Here is a 23868-nt window from a genome sequence, read left to right as displayed (position 1 = left end):
TTACCCCGGGGCTTCCGTGCCAGAAGCTTATTCCACAGAAAAGTTTCCTATATTTGCAAAGAGACTTATCTGTTAGGATCTTTACTGCAGAACTTTTTCTAACAGCATAAGATGGAAACATGAAATCTATGCACAGGCACCTGTTTTAAAAAATTAGGCACACAAAACGAAACACTGTGCAGCTGTGAAAAATAGGATGCAAATCGATGCATGCTCATATCAACTGATCTCCAAAGCATAATATTAAGATGTAAAAGGCAGGTGTAAAACAGTGATCTCCAAATGCACTTTCACAAAAGAATTACATGCATATTCAGATACACCTTATGTGAATAGAGTACTCAGAAGGATGCAAAACAAGGCTATTGCCTCTCAAGAGGGCGGGTGGGAGAGTGACTTTCTCTCATATTCCCATTTGTACTGCTTAACTGTTTCAAACTGATGAGTGTGATACATTTTGAACTAATAATTTGATTAAAATAAAAAAAAGGAAGAAGAAAAAATAAGGAATGTAAATGTTGAAGTCTCACACTTGGACCTGAATTCTGGACCAACCATCACTTCTGGGAGTGTGAATGACCTTTCCGGGTCTCAGGTTTTCCACTGGGTAAATAGGGATTTTAAAAAATGGCACTATCAGCCAGCATGGTGGCTCATGCCTATAGTCCCAGCACTTTGGGAGGCCAGGCGAGCGGATCACCTGAGGTCAGGAGATAGAGACCAGCCTGGCCAACATGGGGAAACCCTATCTTTACTAAAAATACAAAAATTAGCAGGGCGTGGTGGCACACACCTGTAATCCCAGCTACTCGGGAGGCTGAGGCATGAGAATCACTTGAATCCAGGAGGCCGAGGTTGCAGTGAGCCGAGATCACACCACTGTGCTCCAGCCTGGGCGACAAGAGTAAAACTCTGCCTCCCCCCCGCCAAAAAAAAGAGAGAGAGAGAAAGAAAAAGGCACTATCTTGAAGGGAGGTTGCTTGAGCAAACAACGTACCTCCAAAGACAATTACTGAAATGGAAGCAGCTGATCTCAAGCCCTAGAACACGCATCACCTGCGCCTCTCACTGACTAGCCCTACTTGCCCTCCTTGTGTCCTACCCTGAGGAAAGAAACAGCAGGTGGCAGAGCACCAGCCACAGTATGCACCCTGGGCAATCACGGCCTGGCCAGGGCGGCAAGTGAGGCTGGCCTCCAGCCCTCCCCCTACTTGCCAAACTGTATGCTCTGGTGCAGGGCTTCTCCAACGGGGTGGGTGAGGGGTGTGTGTGTTACCATTCCTAATTTACAGGAAAGTGCTGTAGAGATTAGCAGCAACACCATTCAGAGCAGCTAACTTCCTCCTCTCCTCTCCAAGTTAAAACAGTGGGGTGCAAAGATCTGAGTGTGCACAGGCCTGGGCGTCGCCAGAAGCACCCCAGGAAGCTGGCAGAGCCACACACCGGTGTTTGTCTTTCTCCATGCCATTTCCCCTGTACTCACAAGGATATCCTTCTCATGAGCAGGTGTGGCTTCTGTAGAGCTGGCTCCAGCCACCTTTTGTCCAGCTGTACCCACTTCCTAATTCCAGCACAGCTGACCAGCCCTCTCTAAAGTGAGGTCACCCACAGGACTAACCTGTGTCCCAGGAGAGCCACGGAGGTCACATCACTCCTTCCCTACTTGTTCCACAGAAGGGCTGATGGAATAATACCCCTGTCCCAGCGCAGGCTGGGGACCCCAAGGCCTCCCCAGACTGTGAGGCTGGACAAGTCAGCAGAAACAGGAGCCACAGGGCCTGAGGGCCGACTGCGAGCAGGTGACTGACTTGGACACTGTGGCATGGCAGAATCTGGGATTTCTTTTTAGTAGAGATGGGGTTTCACCATATTGGCCAGGCTGGTCACAGACTCCTGATGTCAGGTAATCCTGTCTCAGCCTCCCCAAGTGCTGGGATTACAGGCATGAGCCACCACACCTGGCCCTGGATTCACTTTTAAAAATCATCCCTGGGGCTGTGCTGCAGTTGCTGTGCATAATCTTTTTTGTGTGTGTGTGAGACAGAGTCTCATTCTGTGGTCCAGACCGGAGTGCAGTGGCGTGATCTTGGCTCACTGCAACCTCCACCTCCTGAGTTCAAAGGATTCTCCTGCTCAGCCTCCCAAGTAGCTGGGATCACAGGCGCACGCCATTATGTCCAGCTAATTGTTGTATTTTTAGTAGAGATGGGGTTTCACCATGTTGACCAGGCTGGTCTCAAAATCCTGACCTCAAGTGATCCACCTGCCTTGGCCTCCCAAAGTGCTGGGATTACAGGTGTGAGCCATCACAACCGGCCTGCTATGCATAATCTTATTGAAGTTTTCAACCAATGGATGTGGGATTACTCTTTCATTCTCATTTACAGATGGGGAAACTGAGGCACAGAGCGAATACATTAAGGGTCCCAAGATCAGAGAGCTCGAAAATGGTGGAACCAGGATTTAAAATTCAGCCAGAACTACTTTTAATCCCTACACTCTATGCACCTCAGATCTTCAGAGTCCTCGTCTTTTAAATGGGGGTAACAGCAGCAAGTCCTCAGAGGTGTCCTGAGCCTCAAAACACATCCTGGTTTTTAACGTCCGCAGCCTCAGCAGGGGCTAGGCACAGAACAAGCATTCAGGACCTGGAAGGTACCAGCGACACCTGGTCCTCCCTTCCCAGGCACAAGGCAGCCCCTCTCCATTCAAGCTCTGCCCCAGCCCAGCAAAGAGAGGGGTCCTCAGCCACTGCCCCCACCACTACCACAATCATACTCACCTCTCCTGGCCCATATGTGACAAAGGAGCTGCCACGGCCAGGGAGACAGGCAGAGGCACTGCCACTCCCACTCTGCCCTGCCCTCGACTCAGATTCACCCATGGCCCAGCCACAAGGGACGCTGCTGGGGTGTGATGGCATGCAGAAGGGGAGGAGGGGTAGGAGGAGAAAGAGGCCCCTGGGGAGGTGGCTCTCCATCTCTCTCTCTCTCTTTCTGGGTGTAGCACCTCCTGGAGTTGGCGCCAGGCCCTGACCAGTTCCGCCCCATTCAGCCTTCCCAGAAGGGTTGGCACACGGATCCCTCAGCCTGACCAGACACCAGCCTCCTGTCATGAGCGGTGCTCCATCTCCACCATGGTGCCCCCTACAGGCAGGCCCCCCACACCTGAGCAGAGTCCACTTCCAGAATAGTGCTCCCTCTGCAGATGACACACTCTATCCAAACCCAGTACCCCAAAATCCCCGAGCAGGGACAGCAAAGGCAACGTTCAGCCCTGCAGGTGCCACAAATTCCAGCCCTGCCCCACAGTACAGCCTCTGAATTCAGGCTCCCGGCTCTGCTTTTAAGAGTTTTGGAGCAGTGGTTTCTGCGCTCACCCTGCCTCCTCCCGGAAGGAACCCTCACTCGGCAGACCTTGCACTCCCGCCTCCCCTCACCAGAACATCTGCTGGGCACTCAGACGGACACCATGGTCAGCCTGGTGCTCGATGAACAAGGATGTTTCCAGACCTGTGCAGCTGAGGGTTCGAGGGTCCACACCTGACGTCTCATTAGGAGCCAGCAGGGTTAAAGGGGCTGAGCGAGTGAGAGGCAGACTCGCCAGAGGGGAGGGCCCTGCACACTGGAAGGAGAGTGGAACAGGGCCCCCAGATGAGGACTCAATGAAGACGTGGGAAGCGGGGTAAGGAAAGCAAGCCCCACCCCTCCCCATGTCAGTAACCTACACAGGCTTCTCCAGCACAAACACATTGGTCCCTACTCAGACACCCGGGAACCAGATCACACAGACACAGGTATGCGCACACACACACCCAGTTCTCAGTCCTCCTCCTCTCTGCACGCCCCCACCACCCCATGCCCACATACAGCTTCCAGGGCTTGAGGGGCTCCCCCAGCCAGGGCACTCTCTTCCTCCATTCCTCAGGGCTGGCCGGGTGCCGGGCTCAGCTACAGCAGCTGCTGCTGCTTTACCTCCCCCAGGCCCACTGGGTTCCTCCCACCCCAGCTCTGGCTCGTATAGGCTTTGTTTGTCAGCTTGCAGGTCCCTGGGAGCTATCACCAGGCAGCCTGGAGCCTCTAAGGGGCAAGGAGTGGCTGTGCCAGCCCTCAGGAACCTCTTCCCCCAAAGCCAAGGAAAGGGGAGCCCTGGGCTCCTCACCTTCTGTCCAGCAAACTCAGCTTCCAGGAAGAGTGGCTCCTGACTGGAGACCCAGCCACGCCTATGAGCCCCACAGGTGTGTCTCCAGCAGGCCTGGAGAGTGTCCCAGGGCAGCCTGTGGCCATTTGGCCGAGGGTACTGCAGAGCCTGCTGCCCCATGGAGGGCACTTCCTGGCCCGGCGCCCACACAACACACACTCACTCTCCTCTGGGCCCGTCTCAGCCTCTCTGCACCTGTGCCCAGTCCCAGTGACAGGGACTGTCCTCTCAGCCCACCCGGCACCCAAATCCAGGAACCTGCAAGGCCTTCCTCCAGCTGCCCGCCAGCCTGCTCACACTTTCTGGGCTCAAGCCCTGAGGCTTTAGCAATTTCAGGGTCATCTGCACCCATAACTGGGGGAGTGATGAGAGGGACAGATTCCCGCCTGTCAGGGCCTGGTCACTACCTAGGGACAGAGGATTCCAGAGCCTACAACTGGTTTAACAGGTCTGGGCTATGGCCCACACCCACCTCTGCACACAGAAGCCAGCCCAGGGTCCCATGGAATACCCCAGGGCAGAGACACTAAATCAACTGAAGGCGATGCCAGGGGTCATGCCAAGTGCCTGAACTCTGGCTTTTCCATCATCTGTGAGGCCCCAACCCCATGCCCTGCGTAATCTAAGGTCCTGGCCAGCGCCTCCTCCTCCCAGCCCTGAGGAACCATCCTTGTCCTCAAGGTGGAAGAGCTCGGCCCTCAGTCCCCTGGCAGCCTGGGATGAGCCCCACCCTCAGGGCTGGTGCACAACCAGAGGCTCTTCTCAAGGAAGCCTGGTGCCAGAAAACCCAGACACTGAGGCACAGGCCAGACACAGAGCCTGGGAACACCCAGGAGAGCATGTCCCCCAGGGTCACGTCCCCCAGGGTCCCAGCCCCAACCGAAGCTGGGAGAGCCCAGAACCACCCACCACCCAGTCCTCCTGGCCGCCCCTGCATGGCTGTTTCCTCCTGCCCAGGAGGAGCTGAAGGGATCTCAGCCCAGGACATGATCCTCCCACCCCCACCCCGAGAACACACCCAGGACTGGCAGCTCACCTGACCCTGCAGGGCCAGTCCAGCTGTGCCCCAAAGAGAACATTCGCTTCTTGCTCTATTTGGACAGCTGCGGGGTCAGCGATGCTCAGGAGAGAACGTCTGATCAGAGTGGGGAGTGCGGTGATCAGGGCCACAGGCCCTCTGATGGGGGTGGGCCAAGGCCAGAGCTGCATCCCTGGATGAGTGGGCTGGGAGGGGGCCCGGGACCAGCCTGGCAGGGCACAGGGAAAGGCTGCAGTTATTCTGCCCTCCTGAGCACTACAAGAGGAGTGGTCAGAGGGATTCTGGAACCAGGGCTGGGGCCTGGGGGAAGGCAATGGAAGCCAGGAGTGAGGGAGGAAATGGATTCTCCTTTTAATGGCATTTATTCAGTTACAGGCTGCGGCCAAGGACCAGCCTCCCACGTCCAGCCCAACACCTGACCTCACCTCACCCCAGAGAGGTCCCACGGCCCCTCCTCAGCCCATCCAGGACTGGTGGGAAAGGTCCAAAGAAAAGAAGACAAAGCATCCACAAGCAGAGGTCGGTGGCTGGACTCCACCCTCCCCTCCCCAGGAAGCAGGAGGCAGAACTGGGAGGTCAAGACCAGCACTTCCCCCTCCTGCTCCCACCCTCTCCTCCCGGTCCCTGTGTCCTTTCCAGCCATCCCATCCTGGTGTCTCCTGGTCCCCATCTCCACCTCCTCCTCCTTTCCTCCTCTGCCCACAGCCCCTGGTTATGTAAGGGGCTTGGGAACACACAGAGGGAGCTTTGTTGTCAAACCAAATCCATATGGAGCCGGAATGGGCCAGCGCAGCTGTTCCCCATTCCCTCTGCCTTGGCAGGGTTGGGACTCCGGGCAGGGAGCCCCTACACCCCGCCATTTTGGGAGATGGGGGACAAACACTTGCCCCAGGGCCGCCAGGCAGCTGAATGGGTGGTCAGGGATCAGTCTCCACTGTGTGGAACCACAGCAGGGGACCAGCTGGTCCCCAAGGCAGAACAAAGCCTCAGTACAAAGCGAGGGTCACAAAGCCAATAGAGGCAAGCTCTGGGCTGGGGCAGGGCTACACGGTGCCGGGCCTGGGAGGGTGGGGAGTGTATCCAGACCCTCACACAGAACACTGTTGTGTGCTCACCTCAATGGGGTCTGAGAGTAGAAAACTGTGTTGGCCAACTCCCCTCATTCGAGCAGCTTCCCCTGGGAGAAAAAGCTCAAAGAGAGAGGAGAGTGGAGGGTTCAGGTCCCAGGCTAGGGAAGCTTAGTCAGCCCATCTTTGGAGACCCTGAGGCCCCAGAAAGACAAGATCCCACCGTCCTTTGCAGGAAGATGTCCAAAGAGTTGCATGAGGGCTCAGGAGCTGAGCTAAAGATAAAAGCATTGCATACTTTGGGCAGGCACTGTCTCTTCGCCAAACTCAACTCCTGGAAGAGCCATTTTCGTTTGAAAATGCTGGAGCTGCCAACAGGAGGAGCTGACTCCTGCTCCCATGGGCTCCCAATGAAGGCTCTCCTGAACATCCCCGGCCTCCAGGCAACCCAACCCAGCCACCCCCAGAGTCCCAGTTCCACTATGAGGACAACCTGAATGCTGAGGCTGGAGAAAAAAGGCGGATCAGAGAAGCAAGGGCAAGGGGAGAATGCAGAGGCAGAAAGGAAGGAGGAGGGATCACTGAAGATGGTGAGAAATCTAGGGGTGGAAAGAGAAGACAGACAGAAAGGGACTGAAGAAGAAGAGCACGGCTCAAACAGGGACAGGAAGGAGATGGGGGCAGGAGGTCTAGAGAAACGGCCCACACTGCCTGTGAGGACAATCTCCCATACTCCATCAACACCCGCTCCTCGGCCAGCCCCTCATTCAGTCCAGCCCAGCTGGGGAGGGATTTCTAGACCACTCATCTTAGCCCACCCAGTCCTAGGGGCCTGGAGAACAGACCAGCTGAATGGGCCAGGCATAAGGTAGGGGCTGGAGAGGCACAGAGAGAAGGGTTACTCCTGAGGCTCAGCCCAATTACCTGCTCCCTGCCTGTGGGGAGAGAGGTGCTCTGTGACCTTAAACAACTAAGTTACTTTTCTGAGTCTCTGCTCCCTCGTTTGCAATATGACAGCCAACCTCTGAGGCCTCTCCCAGCCTAAAAAATGTTTGTTTTGTTTGTCCATCACCAGGCTGTGAGACGTGGCAGATACTCCTACCCCAATTAACACAGATGCTAACTGAGTGCCAGAGTGCAAGACCTGCCCGAGGTCACATAACTGGTAAGTGGATGGGGACAAAGGATGCCAGGACAGCTCCTAGTGAGCCACCTGCCCCTCTTCCCCTGGGCCAGAAAGTAGACCCTCTTCAGTCTCTGGACCCCACCCTGGATCCAGAAAAGCACACCAGCCAGCATTTATAGAGTGCTGGAGTTCGGGCACTGGATGTTATCTGAAATGTTATCCCATTAAGAAGTGTTGGCCAGGCGGAGCACGGTAGTTCACGCCTATAATCCCAACACTTTCGGAGGCCAAGGCAGGTGGATCATTTGAGGTCAGGAGTTCGAGACCAGCTTGGCCAACATGGTGAGACCCCCATCTCTACTAAAAATACAAAAATTAGCCGGGTGTGGTGGTGGGCACCTGTAATCCCAGCTACTCGGGAGGCTGAGGTAGGAGAATCTTGCTTGAACCCAGGAGGCAGAGGTTGCAGTGAGCTGAGATCGTGCCACTGCACTCCAGCCTGGGCAACAGAGTGAGACTCCGTCTTAAAAAAAAAAAAAAAAAAAAAAAGGAAGAAATGTTGGCCAGACACGGTGGCTCACTCCTGTAATCCTGGCACTCTAGGAGGCTCAGGTGGGCAGATTACCTGAGGTCAGGAGTTTAAGACCAGCCTGGCCAACATGGTGAAACCCCATTTCTACTAAAAGTACAAAAATTAGCCAGGAGTGGTGGCACACACCTGTGATCCCAGCTACTTGGGAGGCTGAGGCAGGAGAATCACTTGAACCCAGGAGGCAGAGATGGCAGTGAGCCGAGATTGCACCACTGCACTCCAGCCTGGGCAATAGAGCCAGACTCCATCTCAAAAAAAAAAAAAAAAAAAAAAAGAAGTGTTAATTTCTCGGAGAAGGAAATGGAGGCTACAGTGGCAGGCTGCAAGCTGTATCCAAGGCTATGCATGGAGGGAAGGGCTGAGAGCCTCCAACCTGCTTCTAGGAATACAAATCTCACAGCTCCATACCACCACCTCAGGCACTACCCCCAGAACCACCTACCTTTGGTTCAGCCTGAGCCCCACTGAGGTCCATGCTGGGGTCACCCCAGCACAGGGTTCCCTCCCTGTCACAGGCATAGGACCTGCAGGGAGTGGAGAACGCAGGGGGAGGAAGGGGGGGAGGAAGTGCCAGCGCTGGGTGGCCACGGAGGCTTCCCAGGACTGGGGCTTCAGTTGATACTGAAGGACATTTGCAGTCTAGCGAGGTCATTACCAACAATGCCCAAGCCATGTGAGGGGGCAGCAGAAGCAAAGGCGAGGAGGTGAGACCACACACGGCATGCTACCAGAAAATGAGAACCACAGGGGGGTCACAACTGGAACTCAATGGGGGTTTTCAAAAAAAAAAAAAAATTAAAGCCAAGAAACCCTCTGTCACAGTTTCAAAAAAAATTTAAGTGGAAACGCAATACGTACAAGGAATAAAAGTGGAGCTCTTCAGGAGGAGGCAAATGTGGGTGAACCCCTCGCTCTTCCAAAGCTGTCACTCCCTCTCAGGACCCAAGTGAGGGTTCCACCGTAGGGGTACCTTTCTTGGGCCTCAAATAAGGAGAGGACTGACATAGGGATTGGAGCTGAGGTCAGGACCTGTCTGCAGGGACCTGAAGGTTACTAGGGAGGGGTGATGGGTAGAGAAATGTGGCCAGCCGACCCTGTGGTGGGTGGAATGGGGCATGCACTCCTCAGGGAACAAGCTCCTGCCCATCCTCACCTGGGTTCCTGCCTGCCTCTCTGGTGTCTGAACAGAGACCCCCAAGGTGGCAGCACACAGATGGGGCCAGACCTTTCTCTGGCAAACAGCTCAACTGGCTAAGGGGAAACTTTTTCCCTTTGCCCTGGGAGGAGGAAGCAAAGTAAAGATGCAGCAAAGACAAATCAGCATACCTGAGTTGCATTTCCATCACTCATCACACAAGAATCTACTGAGTGCTTATTGTTTGCTAGACATCATTCCAGGCATTAAGAAAATACACCAGTGAACAAGACAGACACGCTCGGCTGGGCACGGTGGCTCACGCCTGTAATCCCAGCACTTTGGGAGGCTGAGGTGGGCGGATCACGAGGTCAGGAGTTCGAGACCAGCCTGGCCAACATGATGAAACCCTGTCTCTACTAAAAGTACAAAAATTAGCCAGGCGTGGTGGCGGGCGCCTGTAATCTCAGCTACTCAGGAGGCTGAGGCAGGAGAATAACTTGAAACCAGAAGATGGAGGTTGCAGTTAGCCGAGATCGCGCCACTGCACTCCAGCCTAGGAAACAAGAGCAAAACTCTGTCTCAAAAACAAAACAAAACAAACAAACAAAAACCAGCCTGGGCAACATGGCAAAACCCTGTCTCTACAAAAAATAGAAAAATTAGCCTAGTGTGGTGGCACATACCCACAGTCATGAGCAAGTCAGCTGCCTCCTCGCCTGCCCAGAACTCCGTGGATCCCTCAGCCTCTGCCCTCATCAGTCCCTTGCATGACTTCCCTCCAAATGATCAGAACCCAGTGGGAACCCAGGGTATACCCCGGCTGGCCCCTAATTCTCTCCTGCCAGGAATCCCTCCTCCCAACCTGAGCAACCTCTAAGACACAGGGAGGGCTGCCGGTGCGGAGCTCGTCTGTGGGCAGAACAGCTCACCACGTTGGAAGGAGAATTGGGTCTTTGGGAGCCTCTCTGGCCTTGAGCCAGCCCAGGACGGGCATCCAGGAGGGCCAGGCAGCCAAGGTGCTTCTGCCTGGCAGGAATCAGGATGCCAGACGCCAGGAGCAGCCACCTTGGCTGGGTTCCCTGTGCTTAGACCCCATAGGGCCCCTCCCCTTCCCCACGTGTGGCCGTGGTTGCCTTGCAGCCATGTGGGCGGCAGCCACATTTCCAAAGGAATAGGAGCTGCAGGCAGGCCAGATGGAAGCAATTGCCAAGGGAAAGCAGCAGAGGTGGGGGCTGGGGAGGCTGGGAGGGCCCACGGGGAAGGAGGGAAGGAGGGAGGGAGGGAAGGAGGGAGGGAGAAGAACCTTGTCCTGCCCCGCCCCGCCCAGCTGAGAAAGCGGACAAGCGTGTGCTCAGGGTACGGGTACGGGCCCGGCCGGGATGTGGGGTTCGGGAGAGCACTCAGAGGTCAGGGTTTGTGTTCCACCTTTGACACTAATACACTGTGGCCTTGAGCAAACCCCTTCACGCCTTTGAGCTGGGATCTGTTTCTTCATGGGGCAAAATGAGCAAACTCCAGGGGGCAGTTGAGAACTGGGCTGAAAAGTGAAGGTTTTGGAAGCAGGCCTGGATTTGAGTCCTAGCTCAGCTGCTTACGAGCTGTATGACCTTGGCCAAGTAACTTAATCCTTCAATCCTCCATTTCTTCATTTATAAATGGGCTTAATTACAGGGTTGTGTGAAGCTCACATGAAGGGATGTAAAGTGTCTAGCACATCTTTTTTTTTTTTTTAAGTTTATTGGGCCAGGCTTTTAATAAGTGCCTGATTGCTAAATGGTAATATTTTTATTATTTGCTGAAGCCATTTTCATTATGGGGACAGATGTACAGATGTTCACCCATGCTGCAGTTGGCAGAGGACGCAGAGCACAAGTAGGGTCGCTGCAGACCAGCATTCCCTAGCACTCTCCAAACTGGTCCCAGCACTCTTTGGGGCTGCCTCCTCTAAACAGGAAAGCAAGATCCTGAGGACCCCAACCCCTATGCACAGGCTTGAATGAGCTGCAGGTGGGACAAAGGAACTCTCCTACTCAGGCGCTTCTGGGCTTCTGCAGCCAGGCCTTCCTCACGATCAAGGCCCAGGTGGGAAACTGGAGGCCCAGCCAGACCCACACCTCACTTCAGCCCGAGCAGCAGCAACCTCCTCCCTGCTGGGCCAGCAGTGGCACCCAGGGCTTCAGTATAGGCAATCCTACCATCTTACATCCTATCACAGGGCAGTGTGGGGTACAGGGGAACAGAGATGGGGTTGTGGCCCGGCTGTAGGTCCCAGGTAAAGGGCTCAGCCAACACTAAAAACCCACAGCTCTGGACACTCACACCCTCTAACCCCGAAAAGCAACAACCCAAGCAACCTTTGGGGGAATTCAGCCCCTGCAGGGCTCAGGGGCTCCAGTCGGAAGCTGACCAGCACTTGGCTAGGGCCTGGGCATCGCATGCTGCTGCTCTCACGTGAAGCTACACTGACCACTTCCTCAGTCTGTAGAAAAAAGGACATCATTCACACACCTCCCTCCCCCAAATGTGGCAGGGGTTGGGGTGATTCTGAGGCCAGGGACAGCCAGTAGTCCACCCAGGGCCACTCAGGACACTCACAAAGAAGCCTCTGGGAAGGGGGCAACAAAGAAGAGGGGATTAATAACAAGAGTCACCCAAATCTGCCTACACTCACCATTTCCTCCCGGCAACCAAAAGCTTCAGGTCAAGGTCATGGGTCTTGAGTAGGAAGGAGGATTCCAGCGTGAGGGGAACACGGAGCGGGAGCTAAACCACCTACAGCGGCGTGCTGCAGGGAAACGTCCAGCCGGCCCAGTGCGACTGAACTGAGGGGGCAGGAAGCAGGGGCTGTTTGCTCGGGGTGTCCCACCCTGCACTGCTGGACTGCCCCGCTCTCCAGTATCTAAGGTCCATCTCCGAGGGGCCAGGAGCTGGGCTAGGCTCTAGCGGCTGCCTTGATGGCAATCTGTAGGCTTGGACTTCAGACCCCACTTGGGGCCCAAGCTCCCTCTCCATCCCCTGCGGGCCCCCCAGCCAGCTCCTTTCCCTGTCGGCCCAGGGTCTGGAACTTGGCAGGCACGGAAACATTTGTATTAGTCCGAGATAGAGGGATCCCTTCCCTCCAACAGATGGTGCAAACCTTTGAGCCATTCTGAGAAGAATTCCCAATTCCATTGGGACAACCCCAGGAGCAGCCTCTCTGAAGAGAGACCCAGAGAACGTGCCCAAGTCAGACCTGGGGTAGCCCCCAAGGCAAGGGCAGATGGCGGCCAGTGGGGAGTTAGGACAGAATGACAGCTCAAGATGGAGCACAGAAAGGGGGTTTGTCCTCTCTGCTCCTGTTGGGAAAGGGAGCCCTTTCCAGGATTAAAAGTCCAGAAAGGAGCAGATTCTTACTTCTATCCAGAAAACCGGATTCTAAGAGTCTAACGAGGTTGGGAGGCTGGCGGGGGCACGGCACTCTCTTCCTGAGAAGCAGAGGGCCAGTCACTGCTTCCCGTAGGGAAGGCAGCCCAGAGGCACCTCAGCCTGGGCCGCCAGCTCACAGAGAAGGCGGCCCTGTTGTCTCTGAACAACAACCCAACCCCAAGCTAAAGACACCCACTCTGCCCAAAGTCCAAGCTGGCAATTTCCAATTCACTTTTCTAACTCTTCCTTCCATGTGCACCCTCACAACCTCGGTTACCATCTTGGAGTCTGGGGGATCTGGCCCCAACTCCTGGCAAGCTCCCCATGTCTTGACAGAGCCCAGGGCCCATGGGGCAGCTTAGGATCACCCACCCAGCGCAATGGGGCCAGGCACAGGAGCAGTCTGGGAGTGGGCCAGGAGCAGGGCAGGGAACGGTCAAGGGGCATTCCCAGACCAGCTCTCAGCAAGCAAAACAGCCTCCCGAGTTCATTTCTAGGCCCCAAACAGCGGGCACGTCCCCGGAACCCGCTCTAGAATTATCGGGCAGCTTTGGAGAGTAATAGCATGGGAGAAATACTACCAATAGTGAATATTTATACAGCTCTCCCTCCGTGCAGGCGCCTTTCAAAGCACTTAGCACATATCAACTCATTTAAAATCCCCCTGGCAGATGCCAGGGCCAGGACCTAGAGGAGGTGGAGTCTGTAGGACGGGTCCGGCACAGCTCAGGAGAGAGTGACACGGGTGTGTGTCTCTTGTGAGAACTCAGCCTGTACCAGGCCTGTTCCCAAAGTTCAAAAAGAATGAGTCCGCCTGAGCCTGGCTTCCACGCGGTACCCGCCTCCGGCGGTGGAAAGTACAGGCTTCCCCAAGAGGCCTGTGGGGGGTGCCAGCTTGTGGGTGGCCATGAGGTCAGACAGGGCACAGCTGGGCACCCGAACACTGCCTACACTCCCAGCCTTCTGGCAGCAGTTCCCTTAAGCCAGGCCCTCAGGACCCAGGCTGGGGAGCAGAGGAAGCAGCCACAGTAGGTCAGGCCTCAAGCTGCCCAGACAGAGCCTCCCCCCAGGACTGGGAATGGAGGGGCAGTGCTGGCAGACATGTTGGCAGTTCTGGGCTGGCCGGGAGGTCCCTGCCAGCCAGGCCCCCGAGGAAACACCCACAGCAGACAGCTGAGCCCACTCCCCCCATCGCATCCCTCCCACTGCTCACCACCCATGCAGCTCTGAGGCACAGTGGCCTAGGCCTGACGACCCCCATAACGTGGCCCTAGGACCCTGGGCACAGCCGGCCTCCCACTGACAACTCCACCTTTGGGTCCTGCTCAGCGACCTTGCGACTCCTGCACACAGGCGGACCCCGCAAAGCCTGTCACCTCCAGCACAGTCAGCTCCCAAGTGCTGGACCTGACCGGGGTAGTTGTGGGAGAAACCATCGCTCGAGGATGCTGGAGGTGGGGGCCGCCGCTTCAGTCCGGGCGCAGGGCTGGGGGAGTGGGGGCGGAAACTTTCCGCAGGACTGTCCCGCTTGCTCACTCCAAGGGAGCGGAGAGGATCCGGCTTCCCGCGAAAATCTGGTCCAGGGAAAGGGACCCCGGAAAGCAGCTCCACAGGGCTGTGGCAGCCCCACCCCGACCCGCGCTGCGCCCACGTGCAGGGCCCGACCCCCTCCGGGAGGCGCGGCGCCGGCTGGGGTCAGGCGGCCGAGGACCCCGCGGCTCCCCGCCCCGCCCCGCCCCGCGGGCCCCCGCGCACTGCCGCCGCGTACTCACCCTCACGGGTGGAGCGGGGCGGGGCAGCACGGTTCCGCGCGCAGCTCCGATCCGCTAGGCGCACCGACCGGCGGCGCAGCGCTGGCGCGACGGCTCGACTCGGCCCGGTCCCTGTCCCGGGCGCGGGTCCGGCCTGGGAGCGGGCGAGTCCGCCTGCAGGGGAGGCGGGGACCCGGGCCCGGGTTGGGGGCGGGGAAGGGGCTGGACACGCTTGCGCACACGGCGGCCCGACTCCCAGGAGCTCCCGGGAGGGGTAGAAAGGGCGGGGTGGTGGAGGGGGAAGGGTGGGGGTGATGCCGCGCGGTCGCCGGCTTGGGATGGTGTGCGCGCCTCCGAGACCCGGACAGAGGCAAGCAGGGGCGCCGTGGGTGCCAGAGAGGCGGAAGAGGAGGCCTGATGGGGTGAGCACAGGGCCAGGGCAGGCACTGCCTGTGAATGGCGCCAGGGTGGGTATGCCCAGCGCAGCCAAGGCGCACGCTCCCGGGAACAATGAGAATCAAGAAAGGGTGCAGTGCTCTGTCCCACGGGGAACGGTGTCCTTCCCTCACTGAGGAAACTGGGGCAGGGTCCTGTTCCGGGAGCCTATGCTTCCCATGCCCCATGCACGCAAGGCAGCCAGTCAGTCCCCTGGGCCCAGACGTGGGCCCTTCCTCTGCTTCGGTTGGGGCCTGCTGCCCCTAAACTGCTCTCTCTGCACCCCTCACTTGCATACTCTTTATCTTGGCCTCAGAAAGTTTCTCAGTTTCCTTTCCGTTATTGAAGGCGCCGGGCATCCTGTCTCCAGGAAGAAACCCCTGGGCCCCCTGACCCTGGTTCTTTGGACCCAGGCATCCCCCCAAATAAACCTGGGAACTGCCCAGGCTGAAGAACAGTTCAGAAGTCACCCTACAGGACAATCCACAGCCCCTTAGGCCAGTCCGTTTCACAGGTCAGCACAGTGTTTCCGGAGCCCCACGTATGAACAGCCCAGTGCCGGGAGCGCCAGGGGCTCCAAGGAAAGTATCAGACCCATTCCCTGTCCCCAGGAAGCTTACCATCCAGCGGCACAGAGAAGGCTCACCATGGACTCCATTCAAGAACGAGGCAGGATAGGATGTGAATAAGTGCAAGGTGTGAGTGACTGACAGTAAGTGCAAGGGGGTTCAGAGAAGTGGCAGCTCCAAGCCTGCTTCTGCTGAAGCTGGAGGGCATATCTGTCAAGAACCCCCAACTCAGGAAGCTCTGCTCCAAGTGAGCTGAGTAAGGAGAGTCTGCCTCCAAGTTGTTCCTCTGCAGGTGACTGTGCTCCATCCTAAATCATTCCTTGCACGGGCAGAAGCTGTTTGGCATTTCACCAGTGTATGATTTTGTTTGAATATGGTGCCTTTGGCTTAATCAGTCAGACATGCATTCAACAACTATTTATTTATTTATTTATTTATTTATTTATTTATTTATTATTTTGAGACAGAGTCTCGCTCTGTCGCCAGGCTGGAGTGCACTGGCGTGATCTTGGCTCACTGCAACCTCCGCCTCCCGGGTTCAAGTGATTCTCCTGCCTCAGCCTCCCGAGTAGCTGGGACTACAGGCGCGCGCCACCATGCCCAGCTAATTTTTGTATTTTTAGTAGAGACGAGGTTTCACCATGCTGGCCAGGATGGTCTCGATCTCTTGACCTTATGATCTGCCCGCCTCAGCCTCCCAAAGTGTTGGGATTACAGGCGTGAGCCATTCAACAACTATTTATTGCATGCCATCTCCAGGCCTGGAATTAAGCTGGGTATAAAGAACACAATGACTAAGTCCCTGCCTCGGGCAAGTCGAGGAAGAGGGAAGAGCCTCCTTGTTCTACAGATGGGAAGACTGGCCCAAAGGGAGTAAGCAGCTGCCCTTCATAACTAAGTGAATCTGACAGAACTGATCCAAGCGTCAGCCCAGCCTCTGAACTTGGCAATTTGATGAACTAGATCTAAGCAGTTTGCAGTTCTTGCCGTGAATCACGTAAATGTCACTGTACCAGAAAATGGAACTTAAGAACCAGCATTTGTTCCTGGAGACCTGAGTTCCAACTCTGTCTCTGCCACTAAATAGCTTTAGTTTTCTTACTGGGGCGGGGGGAGGGGAAAGGAAATAACTGTTTATTCAAAGGGCTATTGTTGGCATTAAATCAGGCAATGGATGCGAATTTGGTCTGAAAGCATAACCTGCTATATATAAGTGTGTGCTGTTACTATGCAGGTGGCGTGCCTTTCTAACCTATAAGCTGTATTCAGGCCTCTCCCCCAGCTGATATATCCCAAGCCTGGTTACTAGGTGCCCAGAAGCTAACCATAATTCTGCTCCCCTCAGGTTAGGCCACAATGTGCTTACTCATGATGATCTTTTCCCTCCAGTTTCTTAACAGCATGGCCACAAGCTTAGCTCACTGCCTAGAAGCCATGTCATCTTTGGGGGAGGGAAGCAATTCTGGCGCCTTTCTCCTCTTCTCTTCTCTCTTTCTTTCTTTTCTTCCTTCCTTCCTCTCTCTCTTTTCTTGTCTTTCCATCTTTCCTTCTCCTCTTCTCTCCTCTCTCCTCTCCATGTGCTTTTTTGGCCCCAGGCCCCCCTTTGGTGCAACTACAACACATGATGAGCGGCTCAGCAAGAGGCAGTAGGATGGGGTAAGCAGGGCTTTGGCCCATGGGGACTGTTTCTTTTGGATGTTAACTGTGCCAAAGTGGGACCAAGGCAACCAGAGGAACAACAGGTCTTAGTCCCCTTCCAAGCCATCAGTGCTGCCTCCATTCCCATTTCCTTTGCCTCCCAAACTCTCCTGTGTTTCTGCTTGGTGGAAGTGGCAGGACACCTCTGTGCTGGGGCAACCAGAGGGGCCTCAGGAGCAGAGGGAGGAGCAGGTGCATCTGGATCTGGGAAGCCCTGGCCCTGCGGCCCCTCTCTGGCAGGAGTGGGTGTGAGCAGCAGCGTGGAACAGCTCCTGTATCATGTGCCACGTTAGCATCCTGCCCACCAAGAGGAGGAAACAGCAAGATGTGTTTGAGGAAGAAATACACCCCATCCAGCATCTCAGATGATTTTAAAAATAGCAACTCCAGGATGGCATTTCAGCTCCTATTTTTATCAGATTTATATGGCTGGACCATGGAGCTGAGCTGTTCCCAGGGTTCTCAGTAGCAAGGGACATCACTCTTGTAGTGTTAGCTGAAATGCATTCCAGGAACCTGTAGGCTGAAAGAGATCCTGAGAAGTCATTGCACACAGCCCCTGCCTCTGTTTAGGGCCACAGTCAGTTAACCACCAAAAGTTTATGGCTTTTTTCCTTGAAACCTCTTGGTTGGCCAGGAGTGTTGGCTCATGCCTGTAATCTCAGCACTTTGGGAGGCTGAGGTGGGTGGATCACCAGAGGTCGGAATTTCGAGACCAGCCTGGCCAACATGGTGAAACCCCATCTCTACTAAAAACACAAAAATTAACTGGGCGTGGTAGTGGGTGCCTGTAATCCCAGCTACTCAGGAGGCTGAGGCAGGAGAATCACTTGAACCCGGGAGGTGGAGGTTGCAGTGAGCCAAGATTGAGCCACTGCACTCCAGCCTGGGCAACAGAGTGAGACTGTCTCAAAAAGTAAATAAATAGAAACTCTTGGTTCCATGCGTAGTCTAGCATTTTGTAGCACTTCTAATCACGAAGTTATTTTTAATATTTGTTTGGTCTGTTATACAAAATGTAGACTGGATGGCTTATAAACTACAGAAATCTCTCACAGTTCTGTAGGCTAGAAAGTCTCAGATGAAGATGCCAGCAGCCTGCTTCCTGGTTCATACAAGGTCATCTTCTCACTGTAACCTCACAGTGAGAGGAAGGGCCTAGGGGTGACTCTGGGATCTCTTTTATGAGACACTAATCCCATTAATGGGGGCCCCCCACCCTCATGGCCTAATCACCTCCCAAAGGCCCCACGATTGCCTTGGGTGTTAGGATTTCCACATATGAATTTTAGGGGAACACAAAACGTTCAGGCTATAGCAAATATCTTGCCCAAATATCTCTAGTCCCATCCTTTTGGTCGCTCTCAGACCAGAACATTTACTGAGTGATTACTATGTCCCACAAAATTCTTATTTAACCCTCAGAAAAACCCTCTGGGGGAAGCATTGTTATCACTCCTATTTCATGAGCAGTTATGTAACTTGCCCCAAATAAGACTTGGTTATGGCACAGATTCTGTGTTGGAGCCTTCAGACCACTCTGCTTCCCAAGCAGGGGAGGAACAGAACATTAAAGATTTTCTTGGCCTTGGCTTTCATTTCTTCATCGTGGTTCTGAAAGGAAAATTGGCTACAGTCCTAAATGTATGTGTGGGCCCACGCTAGAAGCTCAGCTCTCAGTGCCAGCCACACTGAGCCCTGGTCTCCCTAACTTCCGGGCCTTTACTCTGCTTGTCATTGGGCTGATGACCAAGATCCAGCCTAGAGCACAAGAAGACAAACGCTGCGTGATCTCGTGTGTAGAACCTAACAAAGTGGAACTCACAGAAGCAGAGAGTAGAATGGTGGTTGCCTGTTGGAATGGGGAGATGGTCAGAGAATGCAAACTTTCAGTTGGATGGGAGGAAGAAGTTCCAGAGATCTATTGTGCCACATGGTGACAATAGTTAATAACAATGTACTGGGCGGGGGGTGGTGGCTTACGCCTGTAATCCCAGCATTTTGGGAAGCTGAGGCAGACAGATCACTTGAGGTCAGGAGTTCTAGACCAGCTTGTCCAACATCGTGAAACCCTGTCTCTACTAAAACTACAAAATTAGCCAGGTGTGGTGGTGTGCGCCTGTAATCTCAGCTACTTGGGAGGCTGAATCGCTTGAACCCAGGAGGTGGAGGTTGCAGTGAGTCGAGACTGCGCCACTGCCCTCCAGCCTGGGTGACACAGTGAGACTCTGTTTCAAAAAAACAAAAAAAAGCAATGTACTGTATACTTGAAAATTGCTCACAGAGATTTTAAATGTTCTCAGCATTACAAAATGATAAATATGTGACATAATGCATATGTTAATTAGCCCGATTTAGTGATTCCACAGTGTATACATATAACAAAACATGTTGCACACCATAAATGTATACTATTTTTATTTGCCAATTAAATTTTTTTTTAAAGTTTTAGCCTGCAGGTTTAGCTTTTTGGGGCTGAAGCCCCATAGCCCCCTCCACTTCAACACACTCATCAGCACTGTAATTAGTTTGTAATTAATGCCTGTGTTCCTACTAAATTGTAAGCTCCACATGAGCTCTGCCTCCAGGTGCTTGCAAAAAAACCAAAAGGGGGTGGGGGTAGATGCTCAAAACCTGTTTATTAAATTGTATTGAAATTGAAACGCTTGAAACAGATTTCATTCCTGCTTATTTTCTAACAGTGGTTAAAACTTGGTAACTTCAAGTTGACATGGATTTCAGAATTCAATGTAATTTCGATAATATTATAATAGAACAAACTTAGGGTTGCCAACATTTATTTTGCTAAGCAAGGCTATTTTAAAAACAACTATCAATAATTATCTTATTTTAAAAAATACATTTTAACCTTATATATACATGTTTGGAATAAAAACAGTCCTTCCTGAGAAGGAAGAGTTGGCAGACCTACATCAACAAAATAAATATATTCAAATGCTTTGGATATGGAAGTATTACAAGAGAAACATTTTCAAGTATTACTTCATATGTAGTTGTTTCTTATTTCTCAGTTCGGGGATCTGTATTCAACAGGGACGTGGAATATGGAGCCTGAGATGGTATTTTTCTGTTTCATGTTGGTAAATAGAGACCACTCAGCAATTTTGCTCTATTAGGAAAGTTTGAGGCAAATGGAGAGAAGCCAAGGAACAATAGCAGTCATGCCTTCAACTGCTTCTTTCCTTCTCCAACCAAGCCAGAAAGAATGTAGGCCAAGTGTTGGGGCTAAAAGCCAGTCGTGGAGCCGTCCAGGATTTATCTAGGAAGGGTGACATCTGCCACTGCTCCAGCAGAGCGGGGGCATGGCATGCTTCTGAGGGCACACAGTTCAACACATGAGGCACTCTCTGCAGCACACAGGACCAAGGTGTCATGCTGCCAGAGGGGCTGGCATTTGCCATTTTGTCAAGGCAGGGCTGCAGCTTGTGGCTTGCTCAGGACAGAAGGATGTTGGGCTCTTACGAGATAGCAGGAAGAAAGCAAGAGGTAGAGGGGCTGGTCCTTACTCTCCATCCCCTGCATGAGATCCAGGAGGCCTCATTCAGAGCCTAGCTCTGGTCCTCCATTCACCACATGTTTTTTGAGCACTTATAGGTGAGTCACCACCCTAGGTTCTGGGGAAATGGTGAACAAAGGGCCAGAAGTCTCTGCTTCCTGGAGCTGACGTTCACTCCATAATGCTGGACAAGACATCCTGAGCCCATTTCTTCGTAAAAAGGAACGAGAATGTGGGTCATGAAATGATCTGCTATATGAATGTAGTGTGATAATGTTGCTTTGTCTCAAAGGTTGGTTTGCTGAGCCAGGTAGTGTCTTAGGGGCCAGGGATAGAGAGATAACTAAAACAAAGCTCCTACCCTCAAGACCCTCTCAGTCTAGTGAGGAAAGTGGAGAAACTCACAAATAGGAATAAAAGGAGGCACTATATTGCAAAGCTATCATCTTGAGTTACCCAGGAGTCTGATATGAAGGTCACCCTATAAAGACAGACTGTGCTTTTGGAGTCTCAACAGGACTTGGCAGAGCGGCCAACCCTGGTGCACTCTAGACCTTGAGGGTGATAAGCCCAAAGAGGGTTGGATTGAGGGAGGGAGCTGCATGGGGGCCGTGGCCGGCAGGGTCCCTGGAGATTACAGCAGCAGAGCACTGGCTGGCTCTGAAGGGGAACCCTTGCCAGGCCTCTAGCAGAGGCTTGTCTATCCATGTACAAGAAAAGTTAAGTGGTGAGGCCTGGAGAGGGGCCCCCTTCTGTACTTTGGTGAAGATAAACGAGGCTGGGAGAGGAGTGAGGGGACGCTATCCCAGAGAGGCTCCTCCCCACAGAGTGGGCAGAAGGAAGACAGAACTGGCCAGCCCCTCGGGGGAGCCGAGAAACCTTCCAGAGTGTGGGTCCCTGTCTCCATGCCCTGCCTCTCCAGACCTGAGAGCCTGCCCTCTGCTGTGACTGCCAGCCTCGTCTGTCCTGTTGGGTGAACTCTGTCCCATCAAACGTTTATTTATCCAGTGTCAAATTCCTACCCACCTTCCTCCAGGGGCCAGGCGCTATGAGATGAGGGGAAGGAACGGCAAGGTCAGCGGGAGCCCGTGGAGTCAGACCCTCCAGCAGCACCGCTGGGGGCTGGGCAGGAGGGCATGGGCTGAGGCCGCAGGGAAGGGCTGCTCCACAGGGAGGCCTCCCTCTGCTCCGTGGCAGTTGTGGTGCTGGAGATGGAGCCCGTGTTTGCTTGTTGGGACCACATCTGCTTTCAGAGGGGAGGCGGGTCACTTCTTTCCCCTGGACCTGGAATGGGCACAACTGAGACCCAGGGAGCATTCCTGCAAGCTGGACACTGCTCTGGGAGAAGACCTCCATCCAACCTCCTGCCAAGACCCCAGCAGCTGCCAGTGTCACTGCCCACAAAAGTATTTGCTTAGCCCAAGAAAGAGTCAGTCAGATGTGTGGTGGCCATGAAATGGATCCTGCTGATTCTCTGTCAGACCTCCCTGCATTGGTCACTACCTCAGAGTTCCTTGGCTGCAACTCCATGTTGCCTGAATCTAGGGACTGTTGAAGTATTGCAGGGGCTGGGCGCGGTGGCTCACGCCTGGAATCCCAGCACTTTGGGAGGCCGAGACGGGTGGATCACCTGAGGCCAGGAGTTGGAGACCAGCCTGGCCAACATGGTGAAACCCCATCTCTACTAAAAATACAAAAATTAGCTGGGCATGGGGGCGCATCCCTGTAGTCCCAGCTACTCAGGAGGCTGAGGCAGGAGAATCACTTGAACCCAGGAGGCAGAGGTTGCAGTGAGTCGAGATTGCGCCACTGCAATCCAGCCTGGGTGATGGAGCGAGATTGTCTCAAAAAAAAAAAAAAAGAGCCGCAGGGAAGAATGGCTGAGTGGAGGCCAGTGGCTTCGTTGTGCCTCATCTGAACTCCCTGAAGGCTGAAGCAGGTCCCTGAGGCTTTCTGACCACACCCTCCACTCCCCGGCTGTTTCTATTTTTTTAATTTTTTTTTCTGAGAGGGAGTCTTGCTCTGTCACCTAGGCCAAAGTGCGGTGGCTCACCACAACCTCCGCCTCCCGGGTTCAAGGGATTCTCCTGCTTCAGCCTCCCAAGTAGGTGGGATTACAGGAGCCCACCACCACACCTGGCTAATTTTTCTGTTTTTTAGTAGAGATGGGTTTCACCATGTTCGTGATTCTGCTGTTTCTAAGGAGTCTCTCCCAGGGCCATGGGGGTCCACAGCAGGCCCTGAGACCCTGAAGCAGGTTGGCTGCACCTGGGCTACCACCTGCAGTAAAGGGGCTAATCTCTGCATGAGGCTTCCTGGTTCTCAGGCAGGGGATGGAGAGTAAGGACCATCCACTGTGCCTCAAGCTTCCCCCCTGCTATCACTTAGGAGCCTGCCATCCTGCCATCCCTGAGAGCTTCCCAAGCAAGGCACAAAATCCACAGCCCTACTCTGACAAAGTGGCAAACACCAGCCCCTCTGGCAGCATGATGCCTTGGTCCTGTGTGCTGGAGAGAGCCTGTGTGTTTACTTGTGTGCCCGCCCATACAAGCCATGTCCTTGCGCTGCTTGAGCCCTGTTGGCTGCCTAACTGCTCATCAGCCTCTGACACTTTGAGGTCCCTTCCTGGTCTCAAGATCCTCTGAACGTCTGCCTCTGATAGGCCTTGAACCCGAGCCGCCTCCGGGCTTTTGTATTCAACTGCAACCATATCATTTGCCCTTGCTGATTCACTGTTTTGCACTTGATCTTCTGGCTGCTTCATGTGAGTCTGTTTTGTCTTCCTGCCGAGATAAAAACTCAAGGCTGGGGACTCACTGACCAAATAACAGAGCAAGGCAGGCTTTTCGGGCTTGCATAATCTGATTCTTATTAAAACCCGCCCATTTCCAGGCACCAAGCCCCTATCCTCGTCAACAAGAAGTTTATCAACAGGGTTGACTGACTCACAGGGAGGTGTGACCTCACTGCTGGAAGGAGGAAGTGCCATCAGAAACCTGTATAGATAATTTCCTGAAAGGTTCCAAGTTTGGTTTTTTGGGGAACTCCTCAAAGGAGAGGTGGATGGCAGGGGAAGGAGGAGGGGTGATGGGGAGGAGCAGAATAAGAAGTTGTACAAACAGGAGAGGCACAGAGTGGGGAGAAGGAAGCCACCACGGACGGTGAGCCCTGGGGCTTGGAGAAGGCCCTCGGCACCCTTCCAGGGCAGCTCCCACCTGTCAGTTGAAACCACCACCTGGAGACTTTCCACCATTCTCAAGGCCTTCCCACAGGTTCTACCCACCCACTCTCCCCCACCATCTGTCTGCCTCCCAGGCCACGCTGTCCACAC

General features: G+C 54.1%; 1 protein-coding gene across 1 annotated transcript in view; it reads right to left on the bottom strand.

The window, feature by feature from the left end:
- The window catches only part of ST3GAL4 (ST3 beta-galactoside alpha-2,3-sialyltransferase 4), a 93304-nt gene extending 78773 nt beyond the window's left edge, over positions 1–14531 (bottom strand). The window contains exon 1 of the mRNA XM_055356364.2: positions 14340–14531. The gene's annotated coding sequence lies outside the window, so the exon portion shown is untranslated. The remainder of the gene's footprint in view (positions 1–14339) is intronic.
- Between the last annotated feature and the right edge of the window lie 9337 nt (positions 14532–23868).

The sequence above is a fragment of the Gorilla gorilla genome, chromosome 9 (assembly GCF_029281585.2).
Source record: "Gorilla gorilla gorilla isolate KB3781 chromosome 9, NHGRI_mGorGor1-v2.1_pri, whole genome shotgun sequence".
NCBI classification, from domain to species: domain Eukaryota; kingdom Metazoa; phylum Chordata; class Mammalia; order Primates; family Hominidae; genus Gorilla; species Gorilla gorilla.
This window is presented reverse-complemented; position numbering and strand designations above follow the sequence as displayed.